At 36.5% G+C, this 16000-nt stretch overlaps 1 protein-coding gene across 1 annotated transcript in view; it reads left to right on the top strand.

Moving 5' to 3' along the window:
* Window positions 1-16000, top strand: part of LOC138720783 (mucin-6) — a 71186-nt gene that overhangs the window by 9165 nt on the left and 46021 nt on the right. The window lies entirely within an intron of this gene.

A 16000-nucleotide genomic window follows, 5' to 3' on the forward strand; every position in this document is an offset into this window, starting at 1 on the left:
CTTGGGCGTATTAGTTTTGTTTAACTAAAAATATGTAAACATAGGAGCAGCTCAACTTGCCAGATTTCTTACAGGCAATTTCATGTGCTTGTATACCTCATATTCTCAACAAGCAAGTACTCTGCTGATATTCTGTTGAGAAACTAAGATAAGTATACTATATACAGATCAGCAGTCACAGGCATTGGAACAACTGTGGCTTTAACTCAAATGCAATTACTGACATCACATCAGAACTATATCAGTGGAACAAAATCTGGCCCTGCATTTTTTTCACATGACTTAAGCCACATTAAGTGCTTTGATTGGTCAAAGTTTTCGGTTCTGTATAGAGTTGTCAGCAAACTTGACAACAGCACAGTTCTCTGGACTCACCAGAAAAAGTCAAAAGAACAGTATGTATATGTATGTGTATATATACGTATATATATGTATATATATACAATACGTATATCTATATACATTTGTATATTTCTATGCATAAGTGTATATAGGTGTTTGTGTACACACATACAGTTTGTATATTTAGATACATTTATATACACAGTGTTAGCAGATGGAAAATATGTTGAATCTTGTTATTGTAGTGAAGTCATCTAGCTTATTTAAATAAAATCTTAGATGCATTTAGAAATGTATGTTCTGACTTCTCAGGAAAGTATCAGCATATCGCACCATAGATGAAAAATACTTCTGGCGAATATGCTGTTTGCATTGTGCTGTACATATAGAACAAATATTAATGTTTTTGTTATTCCTCCCACTGCTTGTTATTAAAGTGAACAATAAGAAACTAGAGTTTTCAAGTCAATAATTAAAGTAGTGGAATATGAAGGAAAGTAAGTCTAGAATTAACAAAGGTGAAAACAACTCATTGAAAGTAGTTACTACTAATTTAGCAATTACTTTAACAAAGAACACAAGGGAGTAGACTTACTCACATTCACTGGTGTAAGGACTGAAATTAAGTCTGGATCCTACTTTAGCTCTGTGAAATAGAATTTGTTCTGTACATTTGCATATAAGACATGTAAGACTGGCCCCAAAGGGACAAAATCCATGCTTGAATTACTAAAAATAAAACTACATGGCACAATGCAGCAGTATAGTGTTACATTATGCTCAGTCTAAAAGCTGAAAAGTGAAACTATCAAGATGAAACTACCAAATAAAGGCAATTTCATATTTAGTTTTTGTTTTTCAACTAATTCTTCATACTTTATTATGTTTAATCTTCCCTAGGAAACTTGGAGTATCAAAAGTGCACGTGCACCTAATTACAGAGAAGTTTCAAATAGTGGTTTTTTTTCCCCATGAGAATAACTGTTTTTACTGTAACAGTGTAACTGATAATAGTATATCAATTTGATCACATTTTATAATGTACATAAGTAAAGAGCTTTCAGATCTGAAGCCGTAACAAGTATTATGGTGAAAAATGAGGACAAAAATATCAAATCTCTGTGAGAAAACATCATGCTGACATCTTCATTCTATACAAAAATAAAGCTGAAATGGCTGCGAGTCTCCTCATGCCAGTCTTAATAGACTAAATGACCAGCTGACAGAGACAAGACAGAAACAGAGCTGTCTGAACTAAGAGGCTAAGCAGCTGTAAATAATAGTTGCAATTTGCAGCTGCAGTTCCATCATGTATTTGTACTAGTCAAAAGTAGAGATAGTCAAAAATGACATAAGTTTTTCATTCTTGCTGCAAAAGAATGTGTGATTTCTATGAATGCATTCTTCTTATGAGTCTCCATATGTAGTGTTCTCTGGACATGGAAAAAATAGCCATGCTGTTCTTTGAAACTGTATGCATGGAAACTACGTTCATTAATCTCTTCACACTCTTTACACCCTTCACTTTGTTTCGTTCTCTAGTTAACTTCATTTCTTTAGAACTGGAAAGAGGTTTCCAAATTTCAGAATTTGTTTTTTCAATCTTTTCCATCAACCTAAATCCATAAAAAAGATAAATTATCAGAAATTATCAAGTAAATGTTAAACAAAACTATATGCTTGACTATTATATCTTGGCAGAAATGTTGTATTAGTATCAATTGGAGACTATCTATTCTAAAATGCACACAAATTAAAGGGCAAGTCAAACATATGATTGCCACTGACTTCCGCTTCCCAGCTTTGAATATTTGTGTAAATACAGGTTTTATTTTACTTCCTCACCAGCAGAGGTCAAAGCTTGTGCTTAATGGGTTCCTGGTTCACACGATATATTTGCTTTTCATTCTATATCTGGTAATAAAATCTGATTATTAAATGAATAGTACTGTGATGTAACAAGTGGCAAATAACTTTATTTTTTATAAATCTGGTTTGAACATTAATTACAAACTACATTTACTGATTTAGCTCAGCTGCATGACAATTATAAGTACAGCAATTAGGAGAATTTAGGCTGTTTCCTGTTGTGACTTAATGAACTGAGTTCTAACCAAGCTTGAAGCATTTGAACCACAGTTGCCTTCATGTTTAGTTCCTTTACTGTATTGTATGGAGTCAAAATGCATGCTGCTCAGGAGAACTGTTGATGTATAATTCAGGACAATTCCAGATTTTCCCTTAGAAAAGGAATACTGATTAATTGTTAAAACCTAAAACCTGAAAAAAAAGAATTGACCTTCAATTTCCTAATTTTTTGCTCCTACAACCTAGAATGAAAAAAATGTCTTAGGAATTCTAAAAAATATAAATGTTATCAAAATTTTCTATTTAGGCAAGAAGGGAGCACACCAAGTTTGGATTTTATTCAGCATGAGGTCTAACTCGTCTCTAGACTTTGGTATGAGATCATCATGAATAGTCAAGAAGTAGTAAGAAAGAATACCTTTATTTTCTCTGCTAGGAGCAAATGAAATTGAGAGAATCAGTGTCTTTCTTCACAAACCACTTAATCACTAGAAGATGAATCTGGCCTTATGAGATACTGCAAAGATTTTGTTCATAATTATACTGTTTGAGGGAAATTTTAATTAAAAAGTCATACGGAAGTAGAAAGAGACAGAAAACACATAACAAATGAAGGACAGATTTCCTCTACAATTTGTCTTTCCACAATCATATTGTTCTGTTCTTTTCTGTCAGCACTGTTTCTAAAATGACCAGAATTTAGGATTAAGTGTTATAGAACAAACTATGCAGCCCAGAGTGTTCCAGAGATCAGAATGCAAACTAATATAAGTCCAGTGTCAACAAACTGAGTTCAAGAACCAGACAAGACAGTATGGGAGACAAGGGCAAACAGAGTTTGTCTTCCCTGTTTTCCTGAGCACAGAGGATATTGTGAGAGCACACTTTCAGAGTAGTGGGCTTTTTTTTTGTTTTGTGTGGTTTTCTTCCCCTCCTCCACAGCTTTTACTCCAGAAACACTTCAAATATTTTGTCTAAGTTCGTCTTCAGGGCAGTGGATATGCTTCAGAGACTGTGGGAGTGGCAGGATTTCTCAGTCTCTCACGTTGGCAGGACACAAAGAATGAATGACAGACTGAGTTCCCCACAGCTATAGTATCTGAGTTATTCATCAACGTGAATGCCAGAGGCATAAAGCCAACACAGGGAGGTCCAGGCCATTGTCCTCAGCAAATTATATTTAAAAGTAAAGTACCAATTGATGAAGTCTTTACCACTTCTAGAGGCATGTGTTTTAAATTATTTTCTAAATCTTTTTCTTAACAACTATACGAGAAAGACTTGACTTTACAGTCATTTAAGTGCAAAAGTGCTTTTGGAGCAGTGTAAGAGTCTTACTTTTGGAAGAGTGAAAGAGTGCTGTCATTTCTTAGTTTGAATTCACTTTTCATCTATATGCACTGTAAAACAAGAAACTAAATTCTCCATAATACCTATAGGCACTGTGTCTCTGCCTATTGCCACAAAGCATTATTTACGTTGTTAAATGAAGTTTACACTTCAATATCCGTAGTCAGATCACCAAGGACAGCAGCTGGCTCCAAGTGAATGGCAGCCCTAACAGTCTACTCAATAACATTTTTTCTTTTTGTGTGACATTTGCCAGTGACAAGTGGGGTTCCCCAGGGCTCAGTGCTGGGTCCAGCCCTGTTCAATGTCTTCATCAATGACCTGGATGAAGGCATCGAATGCACCCTTAGCAAGTTTGCGGATGACACTAAGCTGGGTGGAAGTGTCGATCTGCTGGAGGGTCGGGAGGCTCTGCAAAGGGATCTGAACAGGCTGGACCGCTGGGCAGAGTCCAATGGCATGAGGTTTAACAAGGCCAAATGCCGGGTCCTGCACTTGGGGCACAACAACCCTATGCAGTGCTACAGACTGGGAGAAGTCTGTCTAGAAAGCTGCCTGGAGGAGAGGGACCTGGGGGTGTTGGTTGACAGCCGACTGAATATGAGCCAGCAGTGTGCCCAGGTGGCCAAGAAGGCCAATGGCATCTTGGCTTGTATCAGAAACGGCGTGACCAGCAGGTCCAGGGAGGTTATCCTCCCTCTGTACTCGGCACTGGTGAGACCGCTCCTCGAATACTGTGTTCAGTTCTGGGCCCCTCACCACAAGAAGGATGTTGAGGCTCTGGAGAGAGTACAGAGAAGAGCAACAAAGCTGGTGAAAGGGCTGGAGAACAGGCCTTATGAGGAGCGGCTGAGAGAGCTGGGGTTGTTTAGCCTGGAGAAGAGGAGGCTGAGGGGTGACCTCATTGCTCTCTACAACTACCTGAAAGGACGTTGTAGAGAGGAGGGTGCTGGCCTCTTCTCCCAAGTGACAGGGGACAGGACAAGAGGGAATGGCCTCAAGCTCCGACAGGGGAGGTTTAGGCTAGACGTTAGGAAAAAATTCTTTACAGAAAGGGTCATTGGGCACTGGAACAGGCTGCCCAGGGAGGTGGTTGAGTCACCTTCCCTGGAGGTGTTTAAGGCACGGGTGGACGAGGTGCTGAGGGATATGGTTTAGTGTTTGGTAGGAACGGTTGGACTCGGTGATCCGGTGGGTCTCTTCCAACCTGGTTATTCTGTGATTCTGTGATTCTGTAAATCCCAGAATTATGGACCATTTTCTCTAGGCACTGAGAAAGAGAATTCTCTTGATTTTCTTCACCAAAAGGAGAGCAGGAAGTGTGGATTTCTACTAAAACCATAAGGTGGACTATATAGTGTCTGATGGCAGAGTCACACTGGGCTTCTTTTGGCTACTGTATGGGAGTTAAGGGGTACGTAAGCAAGAAGAGAGGTGAGTAGAAAAGCATACAGAAGCAACATAAATATCAGAGGATCCTACAGGTGGGACATAGGCTGAGGATAAGGGCATGGCTGATTACGATCTTTTTGGGAATGTTTCTCAGCTGAAAGCTTCTTATTTCCCTCAATTGGAACACACTCAGAATATATGTCTATTTTACTGTCAGTTTCTTTGGAAAGCATCTTGGCAGCAGGAGCAACCAGCTGGCTGTGTGGTGCACGCCTGCCTGCCTGATTGCCTGCCAGCTACTTAGATAACTAGTCAGGAACCTCTGATGTATGCAGTAAGCTTAGCCTAGAGAAGCAGCAGTGTATGTGACTCTTTACCCCATGGCTAAATTACCTGAAAGATAACAATGAGAAACAGGCAGACAACATGGGAGATTGTTTTCTTATGTTTAACATAGTAATGCCAGTTACGTTGATTTTTAAATTTATTTTGAAATAGTGGAATGGTAATGAAATTATCTCGTGGAAGGTGAAGCACTGATGTTTCCCCATTTCATTCTGACCTAATTAGTCACTGTATACCTCTTTTCCTTCGTGTCTTACGTTCACAATACTTTTCTGGCCTTTATTAAAATAATTTCATGTGAAATACCTAATACTGACAACTTGCATTTATTTCTTTAGTTTTTCATTTAAGCTATTTTTTATGAGAGCAGAAGACCAGGATATTGAACATTCAGTATGTTTTACAGCATAGGACTATTTCCTTTTAGCTCCATTCCACTGTAGCGGAGAAATCATCTGTTGTGTCAGCTTGCTATCAAGCTGTAGCCAGTATCTTTACATACCAGAAAGAGCAAACAGACCTTACAGGCAAATTTCTTGAACACCCACAAGGCCTAGGCCTAATCAAATGCTGTATTTTGGTGTGATGCTTTATAAAGATATGTATCTAGCTATCTAAATACATGGAAGGCTGTAAAAATCATACACAAAAAAGGAATATATTACTCCAAGTGGAATGTTTTCTTAGGGAACTTCAAAAAAGTATCAAAATATTCCAGAATTTATACACCTTTAATTTCCTACATTAATTAAACTGTGCAAGATTGTCTGTTACTTAGTTAAAGTATAACAACTGTGGTTTAACATAAATTTCTTCATCATTTCAAAATCTTCCAGAAGTATAAATGATACTGGAAAGTAAAACATCTGTGAAAACTGAGAAATTACTATTGGATAATGTGCATGGCCACAATAATATCTGCTTATCCGTACAATGCCAATTTCTGTCAGTTAGTGATATCAATGTTTGTAGATGTCTGCTTTTGATTAAGTGTATTTACATCATCTTTGCATGTTCCCATGAAAATACAAGTTACTTGATGAACCATTAATATTTAGGCTAATTCAGTGAAATTCCTTCCAGGATAGCCAAAGGCAAAGTCTTTAACCTGACTTCTCAGCTAGAGTAAGTGACAGCTGAGAACATTGCTACAAATATGGGGACTGAAAACAACAGTAGTTTGGATAAGTATTTGTAACAAATTTTGCCAGTTTTTTGCATTTCATGAGTTCTTCTTAAGGTTCATATAATAGGGGTATAAAAGGTTTTGGTAAACTTAAAGGCTGCAGAGAAAATCTTGAAGGTATGTTGATGGAAGAAAATGAGCTGTTCGGTGGTATATAAAGCCTTCCGTACCTTCTCGTGCGTTACCAGTGATCTTCGTTCCATGAGGTGTCAGTCTTGTAACTTTGATAGCAAGAATGTTGTTCTCAAGCACCCAGTTCTGGACTTGAGTGAGTCATAGAATGCTCAATGGTATCTGTTGTTTTAATTTATTACTGCTTGACAGAAAGATTATATAGACATGCAAATGAAATGAAAATATCAATTTGATAACAATGAATTTTTTCTATCTTTTCTCTCAGAGGAAGGTAAATCTCTGTATGACACCATCAGTGATCAAGTTTGAGTTGTTAGACAGCACTGTGGTTTCTGAACTTCATAGAGCAGTTATTTCCTAAAAGGGTGAAAAAAAAATTCTGGTTTGGTTTTCAGTAGTAAGAACATAGAGCTGATTTGCCAGAAATGAATGTAATACATACAGTTGTGAGATCTTAATAATAATAGATTTTCTGTAGTATCAATCTAATTATTCAGGGTATCTTGAGGACTTAATATTTTTGCACTTAGATCAAGATTTTCTGAAGTGACAAATGATACCTTTTGGGAAAAGGTCCCGTTTCTTCAGAAAGTGCTGAGCAGTTATCATGCACTTTTGAAGTATATGAACTCCTGCACCCCACAAGGGAGCTACATTAAAGTCACATATAAGATTTAGGTATAGGTGTCAAATGGTAATTCCCACATTATTATATTTCATCTTAGAAGTTCAATTATTTTGACTACATTAAGGTAAATTCTGTGAAAATATTCTGCAAACAAAAAAAAATATGCATTGAGTGCAACAGAGTGAAAGATGATGAGCTTGTTCTTGTATTATCTTGTGGACTATTTAATTTTAAATGTTCATAATCCAGTCAAAACCATGGGATATGCTAATGATCAGTAGGTAGATGTGGTCAAATACTTAGTGTAAAATTCTTTCTTAAATGTCAGGAGTTTAACCAAGCAGATTATTTTTCTCATCAAATATAATTTTTCTTTATTTTGTTCATTTACTTTGTTTTGTTATAAGGCTGATGCAGAAAATATTCAACAGAAATTTTGGAATTTGGGGTCACAATTCTATTGCCAACAACCATATACTTTACCCTTCAGTTGCCGGGGGGGTAGAAAAGACAATAAAAATAAAGCAGACCTTAATTTCAATTAAAATTTATTTTTTTAATTTTGATAACATCTAGTTTGAGCCAGGGCTGAAATTACATTAAAGGATGATCACTGTCTCTCCTGTGCGTCTTCACAGCCCTTACAAGGGATAAATCTGAAAAGCCAGATAACTGGTAAGGAGCCAGTTTTTAAGCAAAAAAATGACACCAGAGAAGGACAAAACAGTGGGAAATTATGCAAGTAATGAATTACATAAAATAAGTATTGCATAGGTGAAACAACAAAATTAATAGAAGAAGAGATTAATAAAGAGATGTAATCCACACCTTTTATATTTTGTGGGGAAATTTGTCTTCTAATTTCACTATTTTTTTTCCTGTGGTAATTATTGTGCTAGTGAAAAGTGACAGGATAAAGCAAGTAAATTTCTTGCATTTTGGTCAGTTCAGTGGTGGCAGTGACACAATGAACATATCCAGTGCATTCAACGTGTCACCTCTGATGTGGAGAGATCCAAGTGCTGTGTTAGAACTGGAAGTGATCTTTTGGGATGCTGGTGGGAATGTGGAGATGATCTTGTCGGAACTGCCAGAGTACCACAGTGCAATAGCCTTTCCCATTTTGTAACACAGATTGCCCTCTGCCCTTGGTGGTGCTATGGTCATAGGCAAGAGCTTACTTAGCTCCTGTACAAGCTCAGGAAAGAACCTGTATTATTCCTGTGCCTATACCATGGATGGCCCTTTTTACTGAGGCAAAGTTTATCATTTTGCTTAAAAAGTCACACAAGGGAGAGATGAACACAATCACTCAGAAAAGCAAATAAAAGGTAATGAAAGAAGAGTTAATAAAAAAATCTAAGATCGCTATCTCCATTCATTCATGCCTTACTGTCTTTTATCCACACATTCTTTCCAGGAATTCCCAAACTCCTGTACTTTGTTCTTGCTGGTTCAATATTATTCCTCTCCTTATCAGAAAGCGATCATAATTTTTGCATTATTTGTCTTTTTTTCAGATTGCTTTTGGGTACAACACCAAATTTGTTCAGTAAATGAAGTTAAATGTGTGTGAGCTGTTACAAATAGAAGCCATTCTAAAAACCTTGTAAGAATGAGAATAAACTGGAGAAGGTTTGTGTTTTCTTTTTTCTTTTCTATCTAAATGGCATTTAGTTGTGTTGAACTTGATAAAGAGGAGATCCTGTTTGGCGGGTACTCTGTTGTTGCAATTTCTGAAAGCCATGGGAGTGAGGGAGGGCATTGCAATTCTATATATAAAGCATCCAAGCTCGAAGAGGTAATCCTAGAAAGTGGCAGCAGCAGCGCTGCCCATTTGGAACAGAGAACAGTAGTGAAAAAAACCTCTCCAGCTAGGGCATGCATCATGTTTCCAACAGTAATATTGCTCATCTTCTGCAGTTTTCTGCAATCTGCTGGTAAGTCTAAGATACCTGGCTTCCTCTTGGTACATGATTTGAAGGAAAATACACATATATTGGTACAAAGTGGGTGTCTATTTTGTAATATTACAGCTCATTAGATTCAGGTCTTTCTTTCCTTTCCCACAATCTTCAGAATTAAGTTTATACATTTTCTTTGCCTTCACTGCATCTTAACAACTGTTATTTAATAAATACATGACTGAAATAGAACAATCTGTTCTTAACTTTTTTTAGAAAGGTGGTTACTGATTTGTTGGATCATTTCCTAAAACTGGTTCCCTAGGTACAGGGAATATTTTTTTAATGGACTTGTGTTTCCAAAATTCCAAGTGCCTTTATCTTTCAGATGTTCATGATCCAATGCTCTAGTGATGTCATTGTGGAAGCTGAATGTCTTCTGCTAAAGTGATGGTCAAATTCTTTTTCCTTTGTTATGCAAACTGCAAAAAGTATTAAGTATGAGCTATAGGATAGCATTATTTTTTTTAAGAATGGTGTGATGGAAAGAATCTTACATGACTCTCCCATATACAATTGAATGTAATTCTTCAGTCTTTTAATGGGTTCTATCTTACTATTTTGTTCCATCCTATCAGAATTTCAGATGACTGTGAGATTTTTAAAAAATACTTGACAAATAAGTTCTTTGACTCTGTAGCTGCTCTGCTTTCTTAGTAATTCCTCTTCATGTAGAGAATTCAGTGGATTCTTCAACAGTGAGCCTATTTTGGCATGGTTTGTCATTGCTTAAGATAATGATTTCTTTTTATCTCTTCTATATATTCTCTGTAATTATCTATTGTTACAATTCTGATTTGAAGAACATGGTACAAAGTGCTAAAAAGCATACATGATTTAGTTTCAACAAATTACATTTATTTCTTCTGTATTGTGTTTGCTACATTTAATGAACCGTGTAGTTCAAATTGCCACAGGACATTTTAGTCTCAAATTACTCACTTAAACTGCAGCACTAAAAAAAATTAAAATATAATCAACTCAACCCTTTTGTAGACTCTCAGAGCCAATTTTTAATCTAAGCTATATTGCTATAAATGAAGTATAACTTCATACCACTGCATTAACTCCATTGTAGCCAAGATCATCAAGCACCTAACCCAAACGTGGATGCTTGCGACTTCTTAATCTTCATGACTTCATATGTTGGATGAGCAGATGTATTACTATAAATACTAATATACACAATCAAATGGAAAAATACTGTCAAGCCCTGCTCAGCCACAGGCTTTCTGTATAAGCGTGGCAATTAGGAATAAGGCCTCATCTATAAAGGTCTGTGTCATCTAGTATAAAATTTCAGCTGACTTTAAGCATAAAAGCCTAAAAGCAGAATCTAGAAAATTCTTACAGAGAGCAGTCTTCTCACTTTGGTATGTATCAACATTTTGGGGCCTTGAAATGCCATGAGGTTGGAGACCAGGAAAACAAAACAGTCTCATTCTGTCAAGTAAGATTTTTAAATCTGGGGGCATATCTGAACCATAAGAGGCTGAGCTGTATGTTCTAAAACTGGCCAACATGCAGGATGCTCATTGTTTTGAACTCTAGATCCAAGTCTTGTCTTTTTAGAACTAGTTAAATCAAAATAAGGACTCAAATTCTCATCATGGATCTGCATCCAAATTTTGTACCTTGAGTCTGTCCCTACTAGAAATCTAAATATTAATCGCAACAACATATATTTGATGTGAAGTCTGATAGAAACTGGAAGATCCACTTCCTCTCTCCCTCGATAATTCATAAAAGCAGTAAACATGAACTATCCTGACTAAAAAAAAATACAGAAGTTTTTACCAGGTTAAAACTGTTCATTTATGGATGATCATTACATTCAAATTTTTAATCTAAATCCCAAATCTGGTGTATTTGTAACATTTGGTAACTGTTTGGCATGCTTAGACTTGTGAATTTTGAGTTTGAAAAGCTCACAAACAATCTTCGTTAACCAAACCATCTGTTGTGATCTAATATATTTCTCCATGAAATATTAAACCTTTTGGTTTACATCAAGCTCTTTAGATAGATCTCATATTTTAGGCATATCTTCAATTCCTGAAAATCAAATATGCTCTGAAGGCAGCTGTTACACACCCTTAAATCCCAGTAATGTACTGTTTGTGGATTGGGATTAAACTGTAGTGGTTGCAAAATTGTTAAACCAACAGTAACAAATTATTGAACAAGTTGAGATGTCAAAATCCAGGCATTCGAAAAAAAGCAGCAGCAACTCTAGGTGTAAAGAGTGTTAGCTCAATAGTCACACAAACTGACTTTATTACTTTTCGTGGTGCATTTACTGTGATGTGTGGCTGAATAGGAAATTTGAAGGACAGAGGAAGAAGCATGCTATATTCTGGAGATGCTGTTGAGTTGTAGGCTGACCATGGAGGTTGTACTGAAACACTGGCAAAATTTCAAACCATTATTGGCTACTGCTGACCAATTATAAAGGACAAAGCAGCATGAATAGGATCTGCAATGATTCTGATGAGTGTGTCAGACAAATGTGGAAGTTCAAGTGTTGGCTCTACAGTGAGTATAGCAGCTTGCAAATCAACAGCTAGTGAGATCACATTGTGATGTTTCTTTCTTGTGGAAATGTTCTTGCTTAGTTTATCAAGTTTTATGCTAGTAACTCACTCCAGCTTAGAAAAATTATGTTATATTCTACTCTTGAATTTCAGGTTTTCTTTGTAGAGCACCATCCCATTGAAATGGACACAATATCTAGGAAGAAAGATAGAGGGAATACATCTCACTGAAGTTCTGCCTTGGCTTTTACACCACAGATAGTCACATAAGGTTTCCTTTACGCTAGTGGAGAATGGTTTGGTTTTTTTTATACGATCCATTTTTTCCGTGTTAGACACATATTTTGCAAATCAAATTGTACTCAGTAAATTTGTATTTACTTTCACAACCTGTAAAAAGAGTCTAGACAACTGGCTAAGATAGATGTCAATTAAAGCTACTAGAAGAACATTTAGGGTGGGAGCTCTTCTGTCACAGAACTTATATTCTTGATTTATTTTCCTTCTGTCTAGCTATTCATTGTATACAATTCTACTACTGTAGTGTTTTAGCTCTTAAATGTATCGATTAGTTTATCCAGATAACATCTTTTTCAGTAAGTATTATTTCAAAGAGCAACATAGAGTGATGAAGACATCTGGATCTCAGATCCAAAGCAAAGGCATATGCTGAAGCTGTTATTCTCCATATTGCCCTCTTGGGCCTTAATCTTGGTCTGGTTTATATGATTAAAGAAACCTTCTGCCTTAGCATACGTTCCTATTTTCTCTGCTGCAAAAGATCCTAAGCATGTAATGGGGAATTCTATGGTTTCTACAGGATATTTACTCCTGCTATCTAAGAAATACTAGAACTGACAATATTTAAAAATGAGTAGCACATTTCTGTAGCACATGTCCTTTTTCCTGTAGTTTGCTTTGGTTGTTACCATCCAGCTATTGACTATACGAAAGCTCATTCCATGCATGCACCACCTCTATCCCCACACAAGGGCCCACTGCTTGTAGATTGGCTGTGGCAGCCCTTTTAAACACCTATTTTACTCTCTTCATAGTTCATACAGGAAGCAAGCTGCTGGATGAAAGAATCTCTGATACGAGGATGCAGGGCAGTTGTGCAAATGCCATAGGTCTGGGCCTGTGGCAGGAGAGAGACCTTACCACATTTGTTACACATCCTTGCATTCTCATAACTAGAACAGGCTTGGTGAAGAGGTGTATGGAAGGGAGCAGTTAACAGCTTTCATCATTCTGCCTTAACATGAGCAGCACAAGCAACTTCTAAGCCTGGCAATTTACTACTCTTCAGCTACAGATCCCACAATTCTTGTGAAGAATACTTGGGTCGTGACTTTTCCCATATTTTTCTAGTTTGGCTGTTCCTTCCACTACATCTACCCAGACAGTAGAAAAAAAATCCAAAAACACAAAAAAGGTTTATCTCACATGTTTTTAATGGGGAGCATAGAATTTGAGGATAAAGTACAGGAAAACACATATCCCATAGACTTTCTGGCAGATTTTGGTAGCATTTTACCTGTTGTAGAAGATTTTTTTGGGTTTCCACAATAATTCAGTTTTGTGTGGCAGGACACAATTCATATGTGCTGACCCTGCTTTGACTGTACCACGTTTAAAAATAAATAAATATACAAATATTTAACTTGTTTGTGCTCAGAGGATAACTTCTTCCTGTTGTCTTTTTCTTTTCACAGCTTTTGAAGGAAATTATTGGTCCCAGTATTTTTTTCAAAACCAGAAAGAATCTCTGCAAAGACGTAAGTTTCTGACCTGGCATTTAATGTTCACATTGCAACTATGAGTAGCAACTCCCCTTGGCGTCAGTTCTATACTGCAGAAGACACTGTACAAAACACATAATAAAAACAAGTCCTTCCCTCAAGGACCTATTTTAAAGCATAAATTCCAGATGAAGTGTTTGCCTGTAAATAGACAGTAAAATATTGTCTCACTCTAGTAAGTTTTACACTAATGGGAAAGAGTTTAGTGTGCCATGCTGAGGTTTTGAAGCCTAAGGACAGAAACTGTGAGCAGTTTAGTAACCTTCCACATTTAGAAAGTTGCTGCTGAGGTCATTTGTGTGATCTGTTTGATTTTCATTCCTGCAGATTGCTGCTTAATAGTATCTAAAAATTTAGGAATTAATTCTTTTGATGCTGCAAAATCCAGGAAATTAAATAAAGTTGATTATCCATATAGAATAGGTCTGTGAGATTATTTTAAAGATTGCAGGCTGAAACAAATCTATGTGCAAGTGAAAGATCAGAATATGGAATTTTTCTTCCTCACTTTTATAGCCAGTAGCCAGTGGGGTGTCAGGGTATGGATGGATCTCCACTTCAACACCCAGCTGTGTCAGATGAAGCTGTTGTGGCCACAGTTCTTGTAGTTTCCCAGAAGTTTTTCTTTAACTAGTAAGGACGGTTTGTGTGCATGCAACCAAATCTGTAAGCAAAATGAAATGCAGCCACCTACTTACTGTGAATTTGTGCTAGTATTTCTGAATCTAAGAAATACAAAAGAGTAAGATACTACTGTCTTACTTGCAGAAAAATATGTGCCATGCCAAAACCCTAAATAATTAGCTCATTATAGCTCTAAAGTACTGAAAATATTAACAATCATAAGTACAGTTAGAAAAGCAGATATCAATAACCTGTTAAAATATAATTAAAACAGTAACTTCTAACAGTAGCAATAGAGGTATTTTCTGTTACAAGGGAATTTCACTTCAGAAGGAGGGTGGACAAATACTTGGAAGACAGAGAGCAAGGAGCTAAGCAGACAATAGCTATGCAAAATTCTCTGATCTGAAAATAATTGGAGACTGAAAGAGTATCTGGGGAAGTGTATGTGCCTGACCTGATGGTACTCTTCCCTTGGGCCGTCTCTTAATCACCACTGCTAGAAATAAAATGCCAAGCTATATCAACCCTCAGTCAGAACCAATAGATTTTTCACATGTTCTTTTTTTAAGAAATGTGAGCTACCAACTCTTTGATTTACATTTCATTCATTAAACATTAAGTTTTCCCCATCCACGACAAGAATGAATAAATGCCATCATGCTAACGGTATACTGTGTTTTAAAGGGTGTGAGGTTCCTTTGCTAAGACAGAATACAGAAGGGTATAAACCTTCTGAAAATGCATTATATTCACTGGATAGTTTCCAAAGTAAATATGGATATCAGTGCTGGTATTGTCAACAATTTTTCTGTCATGTTCTATTCACATTCTTCCTAGTAATCCACAATCTTAATGTTCTGTATTAAAATACTGTGCTTTACTGTTGCATACAGATAAAAAGTGACTCCATGTACTCCAAAAGTTGCTACATTTCAGTAGCTGACAATGAAATTCTTCATCTAATTTGGGGAAAATGCAGAGGTGTAGAACAAAAAGAATTATAAAAAAATGCAAAATTATCATAATGAGGCAATAATTAGGTAAAAGCAGCAGACAGTGGCTTGAACTAGATGAATTCTCATTCATCATAAGCATAGAAAAGCTACATGAAGTTAATTATAAAGGTAAAAATAGTCGAGTACCTGGGATCAATCAAAAAAGAAAAATATTTAGCAGCTCATCTCTGTCTTCTACCTATTCTTACCACAAAAGGAGCAGTAGGGCATGGATATACACAAATTAAGAGAATCAATCCCTACATATCACTTAGTAAAAACTGAACTCAAAAGACAAATATATAATATAGTTTTAAACTTCCCTGACTTATTGTCATTCCCATTTGTTATTTTTCTCTGATATGATTTAAATAAAAAAAAGTACACTGAAGGCACTCCTGTACTTGCAGAAAGGTATACCTTTTGCACTCTGACCGTTGTGCAGCCACAGGTTCCTTGGCACCGTCTGAAAAATCTGGGGGTTTCTGGTCAGTATAATTTAAGCACAGTATATTAAACCAGCTGGAAATAGGCATGAAGGATCAATGATAACAATTAGCCAATTCTTGTCTTCCAGTCAGACTTTCTGGAGAGCACAGACATATGGAAGAG

This window comes from Phaenicophaeus curvirostris, chromosome 5, assembly GCF_032191515.1.
Source record: "Phaenicophaeus curvirostris isolate KB17595 chromosome 5, BPBGC_Pcur_1.0, whole genome shotgun sequence".
NCBI lineage: Eukaryota > Metazoa > Chordata > Aves > Cuculiformes > Cuculidae > Phaenicophaeus > Phaenicophaeus curvirostris.